The sequence below is a fragment of the Stomoxys calcitrans genome, chromosome 1 (genome assembly GCF_963082655.1).
Source record: "Stomoxys calcitrans chromosome 1, idStoCalc2.1, whole genome shotgun sequence".
NCBI classification, from domain to species: domain Eukaryota; kingdom Metazoa; phylum Arthropoda; class Insecta; order Diptera; family Muscidae; genus Stomoxys; species Stomoxys calcitrans.
In genome coordinates this window covers 209,685,548-209,699,790 of record NC_081552.1, presented here as the reverse complement: position 1 = coordinate 209,699,790, position 14,243 = coordinate 209,685,548, and the positions used below count along the sequence as shown (strand labels likewise).

The 14,243-nt window shown below is 34.5% G+C and overlaps 1 long non-coding RNA gene across 1 annotated transcript in view; it reads right to left on the bottom strand.

The window, feature by feature from the left end:
- LOC131995517 (uncharacterized) overlaps window positions 1–4,348 on the bottom strand; it is a 289,133-nt gene extending 284,785 nt beyond the window's left edge. Inside the window, exon 1 of the long non-coding RNA XR_009397473.1 lies at window positions 4,315–4,348. This is a non-coding gene — a long non-coding RNA (uncharacterized LOC131995517). The remainder of the gene's footprint in view (window positions 1–4,314) is intronic.
- Between the last annotated feature and the right edge of the window lie 9,895 nt (window positions 4,349–14,243).

The window sequence follows — 14,243 nt, the reverse complement described above, 5'->3', positions numbered from 1 at the left end:
CTAAACGAAAACGTTTATATGTGATAAATTGCTACTTAGCAAAGAAAACAATGGACATTACGTTACGCTCACTGGGGTAGGCTTTGTCTGACTTCAGTTCCTTGGTTAAGGCTGGTACTATTTTCGCTTTTCGCGATATTTTTCGCCAATTACTTTTTGTAGATAATAGATTTTAGACCAAAAAAAAAAATTGATTTCATTCAATAGGACATTTTCTCAATAATTATGGTAAAATTTTAATGAAATTGTTATTTTATCATTTCTATGTTCGTAATGTTTCGTACTGTTATAAAAACTAAAAGAGTAATAATTTCAGTAACTTACCCGAATGTTGACTAAACCCTTCCTTATGCATTTTCTGCGCTCATTCAGTATTATTTTCATTTATATGTTCGCACGATGTTATTATATACTTGCTAAGATTCACATCGCACATTTTCACCACTTTTACTATTCACAGCAGGCATTACACAAGTTTTTTTTTACGAATACTATGGTGGTGCTGCTTGCCTCACGGTTTTTATTGCTTCTCTCATGCTTTTAATTCTCACCAAATAGAGTGAAACGATTAAAAGGTACACAACAAAAATCTCACCACGATATGTTATATTCACCGCTTAACAATATGAAAAACAATATGGCAAAACAAAGAGGAAAACAATTGTTGACACTTTTTATGCATTTTGCTATTTAAGTTAATATGGTTTTCGGCACTATTTCCTTATAATCATTTAAAAACGATGTTAGCACTTGTTTTAACACGAATCTGCTATAGTTTTTAGCTATTTTCTATTATTAAAATCTAATTGTAAAACAGCAAACGGATTCACGACCGCACCGATAAGATTTACAAAGCGAACTGACCAAAGGAGAAGCAACAATCATTAAACATAGCGAGTGTGCTCACAGACAAAAACTAACGAGTTATGCTGTAACAAATAAGAGTAACAAAAATTGGCGAAACAGTTTAATCATAGCAAAATTTTGCGCGATAAAACATGTTCAAAGAGATTTATGCATATCATTTGAGAGAGCACTCATTGAAGAAGGCAGTGAACACACACCGGAGCAAATGGGTCACTATGTATGAAGTAGACAATGGTTTCGGTGGCTCATTGATACTGACATGGAAGCATATATAAGCAAAACGGCTAAAGCTGAGACCTTAAACTTATGAACGAATCTACGTTAGTCTTCGATCGTAGGTCCGAGCAAAATTAGGTTTAGGAGGAGTAACAATTTTTAATGGGGTCACGAATTAAGGCCCATTTCCCTCTAGCACGCATAGTTTAAGTTTTCCAAATGAATTTTCGATTTTTAATGGATTTTCAGTAAAATTTTAAAATTTTGAATGGGGTCAGTAGTTAAGGCCCATTTCCCTCTAGGACGCATAGTTTAGCAGATACAGCCATTTTAAGATTTCCAAGTCAAATTTTGATTTTCAATGGGTTTTCGGTAAAATTTTAAAATTTTTAATGGGGTCACGAATTAAGGCCCATTTCCCTCAAGGACGCATAGTTTAGGAGATACAGCCATTTTAAGTTTTTCAAGTGAAATTTTGATTTTTAATGGGTTTTCGGTGAAATTTTAAAATTTTTAATGGGGTCACGAATTAAGGCCCATTTCCCTCTAGGACGCATAGTTTAGGAGATACAGCCATTTTAAGTTTTCCAAGTGAAATTTCGTTTTTTAATGGGATTTTGTTGAAATTTTAAAATTTTTAATGGGGTCACGAATTAAGGCCCATTTCCCTCTAGGACGCATAGTTTAGGAGATACAGCCATTTTAAGTTTTCCAAGTAAAATTTTGATTTTTAATGGGATTTCGGTGAAATTTTTGAATTTTTAATGGAGTCACGAATTAAGGCCCATTTCCCTCTAGGACGCATAGTTTAGGAGATACAGCCATTTTAAGTTTTCCAAGTGAAATTTCGATTTTTAATGGGATTTCGGTGAAATTTTAAAATTTTTAATGGGGTCACGAATTAAGGCCCATTTCCCTCTAGGACGCATAGTTAAGGAGATACAGCCATTTTAAGTTTTCCAAATGAAATTTCGATTTTTAATGGGATTTCGGTGAAATTTAAAAATTTTTAATGGGGTCACGAATTAAGGCCCATTTCCCTCTAGGGCGCATAGTTTCGGAGATACAGCCATTTAAAATTTTTGAATTTTTAATGGGGTCACGAATTAAGGCCCATTTCCCTCTAGGACGCATAGTTTAGGAGATACAGCCATTTTAAGGTTTCCAAGTGAAATTTCGATTTTTAATGGATTTTCAGTGAAATTTTTGAATTTTTAATGGGGTCACGAATTAAGGCCCATTTCCCTCTAAGACGCATAGTTTAGGAGATACAGCCATTTTAAGTTTTCCAAGTGAAATTTCGATTTTTAATGGGATTTCGGTGAATTTTTTTAATTTTTGATGGGGTCACGAATTAAGGCCCATTTCCCTCTAGGACGCTTAGTTTAGGAATTTGATAAAAAGTACTGCACCAGTATTCCTGATATAAGCGATTGGAACTACGATATCCCAAGTAAGAGAACTTACATAGACTTCTCTACTACGTGGGCTTTGGGGTGTACTCTAGAACAAGATGTAGAACTGGTCATATCGAAATGGTTACCCGACCACTGTAGTGTGTATCAAGTGGATCTTCGCACTTAAGGAAGTGGTTGAATGGCTAAGATATAATTTCATTACGACGATTGGCATAAATATCTTCTCAGACAGTCAGGCAGCCATTAAATTCATGGAGAACGTATTTCTGAACACAAAAACTGCCCTCGACTGTCGCAGATCTCGCAGATGCCGGGCCACAGATATATCCCAGGGAATTGTAAAGCGGACGAGCTTCCGAAACTAGGAACTACCTTATACATTCCAGGGATACTGGAATCTGTGAGTATGCCTCTAGCGACATGTAAGCTAAGTTTTCAGGACCAGGACCGAAATACAACGAATGATAGATGGTCCCAAGAGGGGGCTGTGAGCATTCCAAAACTATGTGACCTAATCTAAACTTGAGGAGGTCTACCGCTTTGCTGTCATTGGCTAGAACAGACGTCTCAGCCATTGTGTCCATCATGACAGGTCACTGTCTAATCGGAAAACATGCTGACAGACTGAAGGTTGCCATCAACGACTTTTGCAGAAGCTGTAAGGATATCGAAGAAGAAGAGATTATAGAACTTCTTCTGTGTGTGTCCCGCACTGGCAGTCAGAAAGAGTTCCACTTTAGGTTCTCATTTCTTTGAGAACCTGTCTGATTTAGCGGATGTGAACATTCGCAAGTTATTGGGCTTTTTAGAGCGATCTGGATGGTTCAACAGCAGGAACTTGGAGGTATCTTCCTTCTTCTGTTCCTGTGGTATCACAATGGACGAACACGTCTTTGTGAGTCTGATGGCAGACTGCTACTTAAACCTAACCTAAACTATTTCTATCCGTTCTCAAATACCATAGTTTTTACTAGTTTTTTCGGTTCTATCCTACTGTGCAACGTAGGATGGTCAATTTTGAGTGTTACGCCACAATTTGATTGCCTGAAGTCATGGGAGGAATTCGAAAAACAAACAAGAGAAGACGAATCATTATTCATCATGACAATGCGAACTCTCACACATCGGCTCAAACCAATGCCTTTTTGACCGGCCAAAACGTCGAATTGAAGGTTCGTCCGTGGTATAGCTCTGATTTGGCACCCATTGGTTTAAGCGCATCCAAAATTATATAAATCATGCTGGAGGATACATTGAATAACATAAAACCATTTTTGATGATAAATATTTCCTTTTTAATTATAAGGATTGTGGCCCCCGTACGATTTAAAATTTCTTATATTAACATTCAAAATTGTTAATATTGAATTATTGGCGAGTACGTAAAACAAAATTTCAGCGGTGGTTATCCCCTCCTAATGCTGGCGACATTTGTGAGCTACCATGTCATGTAAAAACTTTTCCCCAAAGAGATGTCGCATTCCAGCAAGCCGTTCGGACTCGGCTATAAAAAGGAGGTCCTTTATCAATGGGCTGAAACTTGAATTGGACAGCACTATTTGAAATGTTTGGCCCTGCTCCTTAATTTTAAATTTGCATTTGCTATTATTGAAGTAAAGTGAGACCAATTTAAAATTGCCTGCTTGCAATAGATTGAAAATAGTTAATGTCGATGTTTTAAGCACAGCATTCATTCATATACAATGAATATCACTCAAGTAAATGAAAATATATTTTAAAACGTGTCTTCAGCGTGATTTTTAATAAACTAACGATATAATTTTGATAAAAATAAATATGAGTAAGCACTCACCTTAGAGTTATAGGTCCATGACTTCACAGGATCTACAAATTAAATGAAAAGTAAAAAAAATTAAAATAATTTAAAATAGAGATTAAATATTATACGCTACAAGAGGATAACTATTATCACTTTCTACTTTCTCTTGCAACGCAATGTGGGATGGAATCGAAAACAAAATAGTAAAAATCTCCCGTAGTAGTGCGCGTAGAGATATATCTAGCACCTAGTCAGAACAAGGTCCATGTAGCTGTAGCCCGGCTGGAAAACAATAAGACAGCAGGAGCCGATGGGTTGCCGGCTAAACTGTTTAACATAAGAGGCGACAACCTGATAAGGCGTATGCGCCATAGTGAAATTTCGATTTTTAATGGGGTCACGAATTAAGGCCCATTTCCCCTCTAGGGCGCATAGTTTAGGAGATACAGCCATTTTAAGTTTTCCAAGTGAAATTTCGATTTTAATGGGATTTCGGAGAAATGTTTAAATTTTTAATGGGATCACGGATTAAGGCCCATTTCCCTCTAGGACGCATAGTTTAGGAGATACAGCCATTTTAAGTTTTCCAAGTGAAATTTCGATTTTTAATGGGATTTCGGTGAAATTTTTAAAGGGGTTACGAATTAAGGCCCATTTCCCTCTAGGACGCATAGTTTAGGAGATACAGCCACTTTAAGTTTTCCAAGTGAAATTTCGATTTTTAATGGGATTTCGAGGAAATTTTAAAATTTTTAATGGGGTCACGAATTAAGGCCCATTTCCCTCTAGGACGCATAGTTTAGGAGATACAGTCATTTTAAGTTTTCCAAGTGAAATTTCGACTTTTAATGGGATTTCGGTGAAATTTTAAAATTTTTAATGGGGTCACGAATTAAGGCCCATTTCCCTCTAGGACGCATAGTTTAGGAGATACAGCCATTTTAAGTTTTCCAAGTGAAATTTGATTTTTAATGGGATTTCGGTGAAATTTTAAAATTTTTAATGGGGTCACGAATTAAGGACCATTTCCCTCTAGGGTGCATAGAGATTCTTTTAAAAATTTTAAATTTTCCTAGTGAAATTTCGATTTTTAATGGGATTTCTGTGAAATTTTTAAAGGGGTTACGAATGAAGGCCCATTTCCCTCTAGGACGCATAGTTTAGGAGATACAGCCACTTTAAGTTTTCCAAGTGAAATTTCGATTTTTAATGGGATTTCGAGGAAATTTTAAAATTTTTAATGGGGTCACGAATTAAGGCCCATTTCCCTCTAGGACGCATAGTTTAGGAGATACAGTCATTTTAAGTTTTCCAAGTGAAATTTCGACTTTTAATGGGATTTCGGTGAAATTTTAAAATTTTTAATGGGGTCACGAATTAAGGCCCATTCCCCTCTAGGACGCAAAGTTTAGGAGATACAGCCATTTTAAGTTTTCCAAGTGAAATTTCGATTTTTAATGGGATTTCGGTGAAATTTTTAAGGCCCATTTCACTCTAGGGCGCATAGTTTAGGAGATACAGCCACTTTAAGTTTTCTAAGTGAAATTTCGACTTTTAATGGGATTTCGGTGAAATTTTAAAATTTTTAATGGGGGAATTAAGGCCCATTTCCCTAGGACGCATAGTTTAGGAGATACAGCCATTTTAAATTTTCCAAGTGAAATTTCGATTTTAAATGGGATTTCGGTGAAATTTTAAAATTCTTAATGGGGTCACGAATTAAGGCCCATTTCCCTCTAGGACGCATTGTTTAGGAGATACAGCCACTTTAAGTTTTCCAAGTGATATTTCGATTTTTAATGGGATTTCGGTGAAATTTTAAAATTTTTAATGGGTCACGAATTAAGGCCCATTTCCCTCTAGGACGCATAGTTTAGGAGATACAGCCATTTTAAGTTTTCGAAGTGAAAGTTCGATTTTTATTGGGATTTCGGTGAAATTTTTAAGGCCCATTTCACTCTAGGACGCATAGTTTAGGAGATACAGCCATTTTAAGTTTTCCAAGTGAAATTTCGACTTTTAATGGGATTTCGGTGAAATTTTAAAATTTTTAATGGGATCACGAATTAAGGCCCATTTCCCTCTAGGACGCATAGTTTAGGAGATACAGCCATTTTAAGTTTTCCAAGTGAAATTTCCATTTTTAATGGGATTTTGGTGAAATTTAAAAATTTCTAATGGGGTCACGAATTTAGGCCTATTTCCCTCTACGACGCATAGTTTAGGAGATACAGCCATTTTGAGTTTTCCAAGTGAAATTTCGATTTTTAATGGGATTTTGGTGAAATTTTAAAATTTTTAATGGGGTTACGAATTAAGGCCCATTTCCCTCTAGGACGCATAGTTTAGGAGATACAGCCATTTTAAGTTTTCCAAGTGAATTTTCGATTTTTAATGGGATTTCGGTGAAATTTAAAAATTTTTAATGGGGTCACGAATTAAGGCCCATTTTCCCCTAGGACGCATAGTTTAGGAGATACAGCCATTTTAAGTTTTCCAAGCGAAATTTCGATTTTAAATGGGATTTCGGTGAAATTATAAAATTTTTAATGGAGTCACGAATTAAGGCCCATTTCCCTCTAGGACGCATAGTTTAGGAGATACAGCCATTTTAAGTTTTCCAAGTGAAATTTCGATTTTTAATGGGATTTTGGTGAAATTTTATCATTTTTAATGGGGTCACGAATTTAGGCCCATTTCCCTCTACGACGCATAGTTTAGCAGATATAGCCATTTTAAGTTTTCCAAGTGAAATTTGGATTTTTAGTGGGATTTCGGAGAAGTTTTAAAATTTTTAATGGGGTCACGAATTAAGGCCCATTTCCCTCTACGACGCATAGTTTAGGAGATTCAGCCATTTTAAGTTTTCCAAGTGAAATTTTGATTTTCAATGGGATTTCGGAGAAGTTTTAAAATTTTTAATGGGGTCACGAATTAAGGCCCATTCCCCTCTAGGACGCATAGTTTAGGAGATTCAGCCATTTTAAGTTTTCCAAGTGAAATTTTGATTTTCAATGGGCTTTCGGTGAAATTTTTAAATTGTTAATGGGGTAACGAATTAAGGCCCATTTCCCTCTAGGACGCATAGTTTAGGAGATACAGCCATTTTATGTTTTCTAAGTGAAATTTCGATTTTAAATGGGATTTTGGTGAATTTTTTAAATTTTTCATTAAGTTTTCCAAGTGAAATTTCGATTTTTAATGGGATTTCGGTGGAATTTTTAAATTTTTAATGGGGTCACGAATTAAGGCCTATTTCCCTCTAGGACGCATAGTTTAGGAGATACAGCCATTTTAAGTTTTCCAAGTGAAATTTCGATTTTAAATGGGATTTCGGTGAAATTTTTAAATTTTTAATGGGGTCACGAATTAAGGCCCATTTCCCTCTAGGACGCATAATTTAGGAGATTCAGCCATTTTAAGTTTTCCAAGTGAAATTTTGATTTTCAATGGGATTTCGGTGAAATTTTAAAATTTTTAATGGGGTCACGAATTTAGGCCCATTTCCCTCTACGACGCATAGTTTAGCAGATATAGCCATTTTAAGTTTTCCAAGTGAAATTTGGATTTTTAATGGGATTTCGGAGAAGTTTTAAAATTTTTAATGGGGTCACGAATTAAGGCCCATTTCCCTCTAGGACGCATAATTTAGGAGATTCAGCCATTTTAAGTTTTCCAAGTGAAATTTTGATTTTCAATGGGATTTCGGTGAAATTTTAAAATTTTTAATGGGGTCACGAATTTAGGCCCATTTCCCTCTACGACGCATAGTTTAGCAGATATAGCCATTTTAAGTTTTCCAAGTGAAATTTGGATTTTTAATGGGATTTCGGAGAAGTTTTAAAATTTTTAATGGGGTCACGAATTAAGGCCCATTTCCCTCTAGGACGCATAGTTTAGGAGATTCAGCCATTTTAAGTTTTCCAAGTGAAATTTTGATTTTCAATGGGATTTCGGTGAAATTTTTAAATTGTTAATGGGGTCACGAATTAAGGCCCATTTCCCTCTAGGACGCATAGTTTAGGAGATTCAGCCATTTTAAGTTTTCCAAGTGAAATTTTGATTTTCAATGGGATTTCGGTGAAATTTTTAAATTGTTAATGGGGTCACGAATTAAGGCCCATTTCCCTCTAGGACGCATAGTTTAGGAGATACAGCCATTTTAAGTTTTCCAAGTGAAATTTTTATTTTTAATGGGATTTCGGTGAATTTTTTGAATTTTTAATGGGGATACGAATTAAGGCCCATTTCCCTCTAGGACGCATAGTTTGGGAGATACAGCCATTTTATGTTTTCTAAGTGAAATTTCGATTTTAAATGGGATTTTGGTGAATTTTTTAAATTTTTAATTAAGTTTTCCAAGTGAAATTTCGATTTTTAATGGGATTTCGGTGAAATTTTAAAATTTTTAATGGGGTCACGAATTAAGGCCCATTTCCCTCTAGGACGCATAGTTTAGGAGATTCAGCCATTTTAAGTTTTCCAAGTGAAATTTTGATTTTCAATGGGATTTCGGTGAAATTTTTAAATTGTTAATGGGGTCATGAATTGAGGCCCATTTCCCTCTAGGACGCATAGTTTAGAAGATACAGCCATTTTAAGTTTTCCAAGTGAAATTTCGATTTTAAATGGGATTTTGGTGAAATTTTAAAATTTTTAATGGGGTCACGAATTTACGCCCATTTCCCTCTACGACGCATAGTTTAGGAGATACAGCCATTTTAAGTTTTCCAAGTGAAATTTCGATTTCAAATGGGATTTCGGTGAAATTTTTAATGGGGTCACGAATTAAGGCCCATTTCCCTCTAGGACGCATAGTTTACGAGATACAGCCATTTTAAGTTTTCCAAGTGAAATTTCGATTTTTAATGGGATTTTGGTGAAATTTTATCATTTTTAATGGGGTCACGAATTAAGGCCCATTTCCCTCTAGGAAGCATAGTTTAGGAGATACAGCCATTTTAAGTTTTCCAAGGAAAATTTCGATTTTTAATGGGATTTCGGTGGAATTTTTAAATTTTGAATGGGGTCACGAATTAAGGCCCATTTCCCTCTAGGACGCATAGTTTAGGAGATACATCCATTTTAAGTTTTCCAAGTGAAATTTCGATTTTTAATGGGATTTCAGTAAAATTTTAAAACTTTTTAATGGGGTCACGAATTAAGGCCCATTTCCCTCTAGGACGCATAGTTTAGGAGATACAGCCATTTTAAGTTTCCCAAGTGAAATTTCGATTTTTAATGGGATTTCGGTGGGACTTTTAAATGTTTAATATGGTCACGAATTAAGGCCCATTTCCCTCTAGGACGCATAGTTTAGGAGATAAAGCCATTTTAAGTTTTCCAATTAAAATTTCGATTTTTAATGGGATTTCGGTGAAATTTTTGTTTTCCAAGTGAAATTTCGATTTTTATTGGATTTTAAGTAAATTTAAAAAATTTTTAATGGGGTCACGAATAAAGGCCCATTTCCCTCTAGGACGCATAGTTAAGGAGATACAGCCATTTTAAGTTTTCCAAGTGAAATTTCGATTTGTAATGGGATTTCGATGAAATTTTTAAAATTTTAATGGGGTCACGAATTAAGGCCAATTTCCAAGTTTTCCACGTGAAATTTCGATTTTTAATGGATTTTAAGCAAAACTTTAAAATTTTTAATGGGGTCACGAATTAAGGCCCATTTCTCTCTAGGACGCATAGTTTAGGAGATACAGCCATTTTAAGTTTTCCAAGTGAAATTTCGATTTTTAATGGATTTTAAGTACATTTTTAACATTTTTAATGGGGTCACGAATTAAGGCCCATTTCCCTCTAGGGCGCATAGTTTAGGAGATACAGCCATTTTAAGTTTTCCAAGTGAAATTTAAATTTATAATGGGATTTTGGTGAAATTTTAAAATTTTTAATGGGGTTACGATTTCCCTCTAGGACGCATAGTTTAGGAGATACAGACATTTTAAGTTTTCCAAGTGAAATTTCGATTTTAAATGGGATTTCGGTGAAATTTTAAAATTTTTTATTGGGGTCACGAATTTAGGCCCATTTCCCTCTACGACGCATAGTTTAGCAGATATAGCCATTTTAAGTTTCCAAGTGAAATTTCGATTGTTAATGGGATTTGGGTGAAATTTTAAAATTTTTAATGGGGTCACGAATTAAGGCCTATTTCCCTATAGGACGCATAGTTTAGGAGATACAGCCATTTTAAGTTTTCTAAGTGAAATTTCGATTTTAAATGGAATTTTGGTGAATTTTTTTAATTTTTAATTAAGTTTTCCAAGTGAAATTTCGATTTTTAATGGGATTTCGGTGAATTTTTTGAATTTTTAATGGGGTCACGAATTAAGGCCCATTTCCCTATAGTACGCATAGTTTAGGAGATACAGCCATTTTAAGTTTTCTAAGTGAAATTTCGATTTTAAATGGAATTTTGGTGAATTTTTTTAATTTTTAATTAAGTTTTCCAAGTGAAATTTCGATTTTTAATGGGATTTCGGTGGAATTTTTAAATTTTTAATGGGGTCCCGAATTAAGGCCCAGTTCCCTCTAGGACGCACAGTTTAGGAGATACAGCCATTTTAAGTTTTAAAAATGAAATTTCGATTTTTAATGGGATTTCGATGAAATTTTAAAATTTTTAATGGGGTCACGAATTAAGGCCTATTTCCCTCTAGGACGCATAGTTTAGGAGATACAGCCATTTTAAGTTTTCCAAATGAAATTTCGATTTTTAATGGGATTTTGGTTAAATTTTAAAATTTTGAATGGGGTCACGAATTAAGGCCCATTTCCCTCCAGGACGCATAGTTTAGGAGATACATACATTTTAAGTTTTCCAAGTGAAATTTCGATTTTTAATGGGATTTCGGTGGAATTTTTAAATTTTTAATGGAGTCACGAATTAAGGCCAATTTCCCTCTAGGACGAATAGTTTAGAAGATACAGCCATTTTAAGTTTTTCAAGTGAAATTTTGATTTTTAATGGATTTTCAGTAAAATTTTTAAATTTTTAATGGGGTCACGAATTAAGGCCCATTTCCCTCTAGGACGCATAGTTTAGGAGATACAGCCATTTTAAGTTTCCCAAGTGAAATTTCGATTTTTAATGGGATTTCGGTGAAATTTTTGTTTTCCAAGTGAAATTTCGATTTTTATTGGATTTTAAGTAAATTTAAAAAATTTTTAATGGGGTCACGAATTAAGGCCCATTTCCCTCTAGGACGCATAGTTTAGGAGATACAGCGATTTTATGTTTTTCAAGTGAAATTTCGATTTTTAATGGATTTTATGTAAGTTTTTAACATTTTTAATGGGGTCACGAATTAAGGCCCATTTCCCTCTAGGACGCATAGTTTAGGAGATACAGCCATTTTAAGTTTTCCAAGTGAAATTTCGATTTTTAATGGATTTTAAGAAAATTTTTAACATTTTTAATGGGGTCACGAATTAAGGCCCATTTCCCTCTAGGGCGCATAGTTTAGGAGATACAGCCATTTTAAGTTTTCCAAGTGAAATTTCGATTTTTAATGGATTTTAAGAAAATTTTTAACATTTTTAATGGGGTCACGAATTAAGGCCAATTTCCAAGTTTTCCAAGTGAAATTTCGATTTTTAATGGATTTTAAGCAAAACTTTAAAATTTTTAATGGGGTCACGAATTAAGGCCCATTTCTCTCTAGGACGCATAGTTTAGGAGATACAGCCATTTTAAGTTTTCCAAGTGAAATTTCGATTTTTAATGGATTTTATGTAAGTTTTTAACATTTTTAATGGGGTCACGAATTAAGGCCCATTTCCCTCTAGGACGCATAGTTTAGGAGATACAGCCATTTTAAGTTTTCCAAGTGAAATTTCGATTTTTAATGGATTTTAAGAAAATTTTTAACATTTTTAGTGGGGTCACGAATTAAGGCCCATTTCCCTCTAGGGCGCATAGTTTAGGAGATACAGCCATTTTAAGTTTTCCAAGTGAAATTTCGATTTTTAATGGGGTTTGGGTGAAATTTTAAAATTTTTAATGGGGTCACGAATTAAGGCCCATTTCCCTCTAGGACGCATAGTTTAGGAGATACAGCCATTTTAAGTTTCCAAGTGAAATTTCGATTGTTAATGGGATTTGGGTGAAATTTTAAAATTTTTAATGGGGTCACGAATTAAGGCCCATTTCCCTCTAGGGCGCATAGTTTAGGAGATACAGCGATTTTAAGTTTTTCAAGTGAAATTTCGATTGTTAATGGGATTTGGGTGAAATTTTAAAATTTTTAATGGGGTCACGAATTAAGGCCCATTTCTCTCTAGGACGCATAGTTTAGGAGATACAGCCATTTTAAGTTTTCCAAGTGAAATTTCGATTTTTAATGGATTTTATGTAAGTTTTTAACATTTTTAATGGGGTCACGAATTAAGGCCCATTTCCCTGTAGGACGCATAGTTTAGGAGATACAGCCATTTTAAGTTTTCCAAGTGAAATTTCGATTTTTAATGGATTTTAAGAAAATTTTTAACATTTTTAGTGGGGTCACGAATTAAGGCCCATTTCCCTCTAGGGCGCATAGTTTAGGAGATACAGCCATTTTAAGTTTTCCAAGTGAAATTTCGATTTGTAATGGGATTTCGATGAAATTTTTAAAATTGTAATGGGGTCACGAATTAAGGCCCATTTCCCTCTAGGACGCATAGTTTAGGAGATACAGCCATTTTAAGTTTTCCAAGTGAAATTTCGATTTTTAATGGATTTTCGGTGAAATTTTTAAATTTTTAATGGGGTCACGAATTAAGGCCCATTTCCCTTTAGGACGCATAGTTTAGGAGATACAGCCATTTTATGTTTTCCAAGTGAAATTTCGATTTTTAATGGTATTTCGGTGAAATTTTATCATTTTTAATGGGGTCACGAATTAAGGCCCATTTCCCCCTAGGGCGCATAGTTTAGGAGATACTGCCATTTTAAGTTTTCCAAGTGAAATTTCGATTTTTAATGGGATTTCGGTGGAATTTTTAAATTTTTAATGGAGTCACGAATTAAGGCCAATTTCCCTCTAGGACGAATAGTTTAGAAGATACAGCCATTTGAAGTTTTTCAAGTGAAATTTTGATTTTTAATGGATTTTCAGTAAAATTTTTAAATTTTTAATGGGGTCACGAATTAAGGCCCATTTCCCTCTAGGACGCATAGTTTCGGAGATACAGCCATTTTAAGTTTTCCAAGTGAAATTTCGATTTTTAATGGGATTTCGGTGAGACTTTTCAATTTTTAATAGGGTCACGAATTAAGGCCCATTTCCCTCTAGGACGCATAGTTTAGGAGATAAAGCCATTTTAAGTTTTCCAATTAAAATTTCGATTTTTAATGGGATTTCGGTGAAATTTTTGTTTTCCAAGTGAAATTTCGATTTTTATTGGATTTTAAGTAAATTTAAAAAATTTTTAATGGGGTCACGAATTAAGGCCCATTTCCCTCTAGGACGCATAGTTTAGGAGATACAGCGATTTTATGTTTTTCAAGTGAAATTTCGATTGTTAATGGGATTTCGGTGAAATTGTTAAAATTTTAATGGGGTCACGAATTAAGGCCAATTTCCAAGTTTTCCAAGTGAAATTTCGATTTTTAATGGATTTTAAGCAAAACTTTAAAATTTTTAATGGGGTCACGAATTAAGGCCCATTTCTCTCTAGGACGCATAGTTTAGGAGATACAGCCATTTTAAGTTTTCCAAGTGAAATTTTGATTTTTAATGGACGCATAGTTTAGGAGATACAGCCATTTTAAGTTTTCCAAGTGAAATTTCGATTTTTAATGGATTTTAAGAAAATTTTTAACATTTTTAATGGGGTCACGAATTAAGGCCCATTTCCCTCTAGGGCGCATAGTTTAGGAGATACAGCCATTTTAAGTTTTCCAAGTGACATTTCGATTTGTAATGGGATTTCGGTAAAATTTTGAAATTTTTAATGGGGTCACG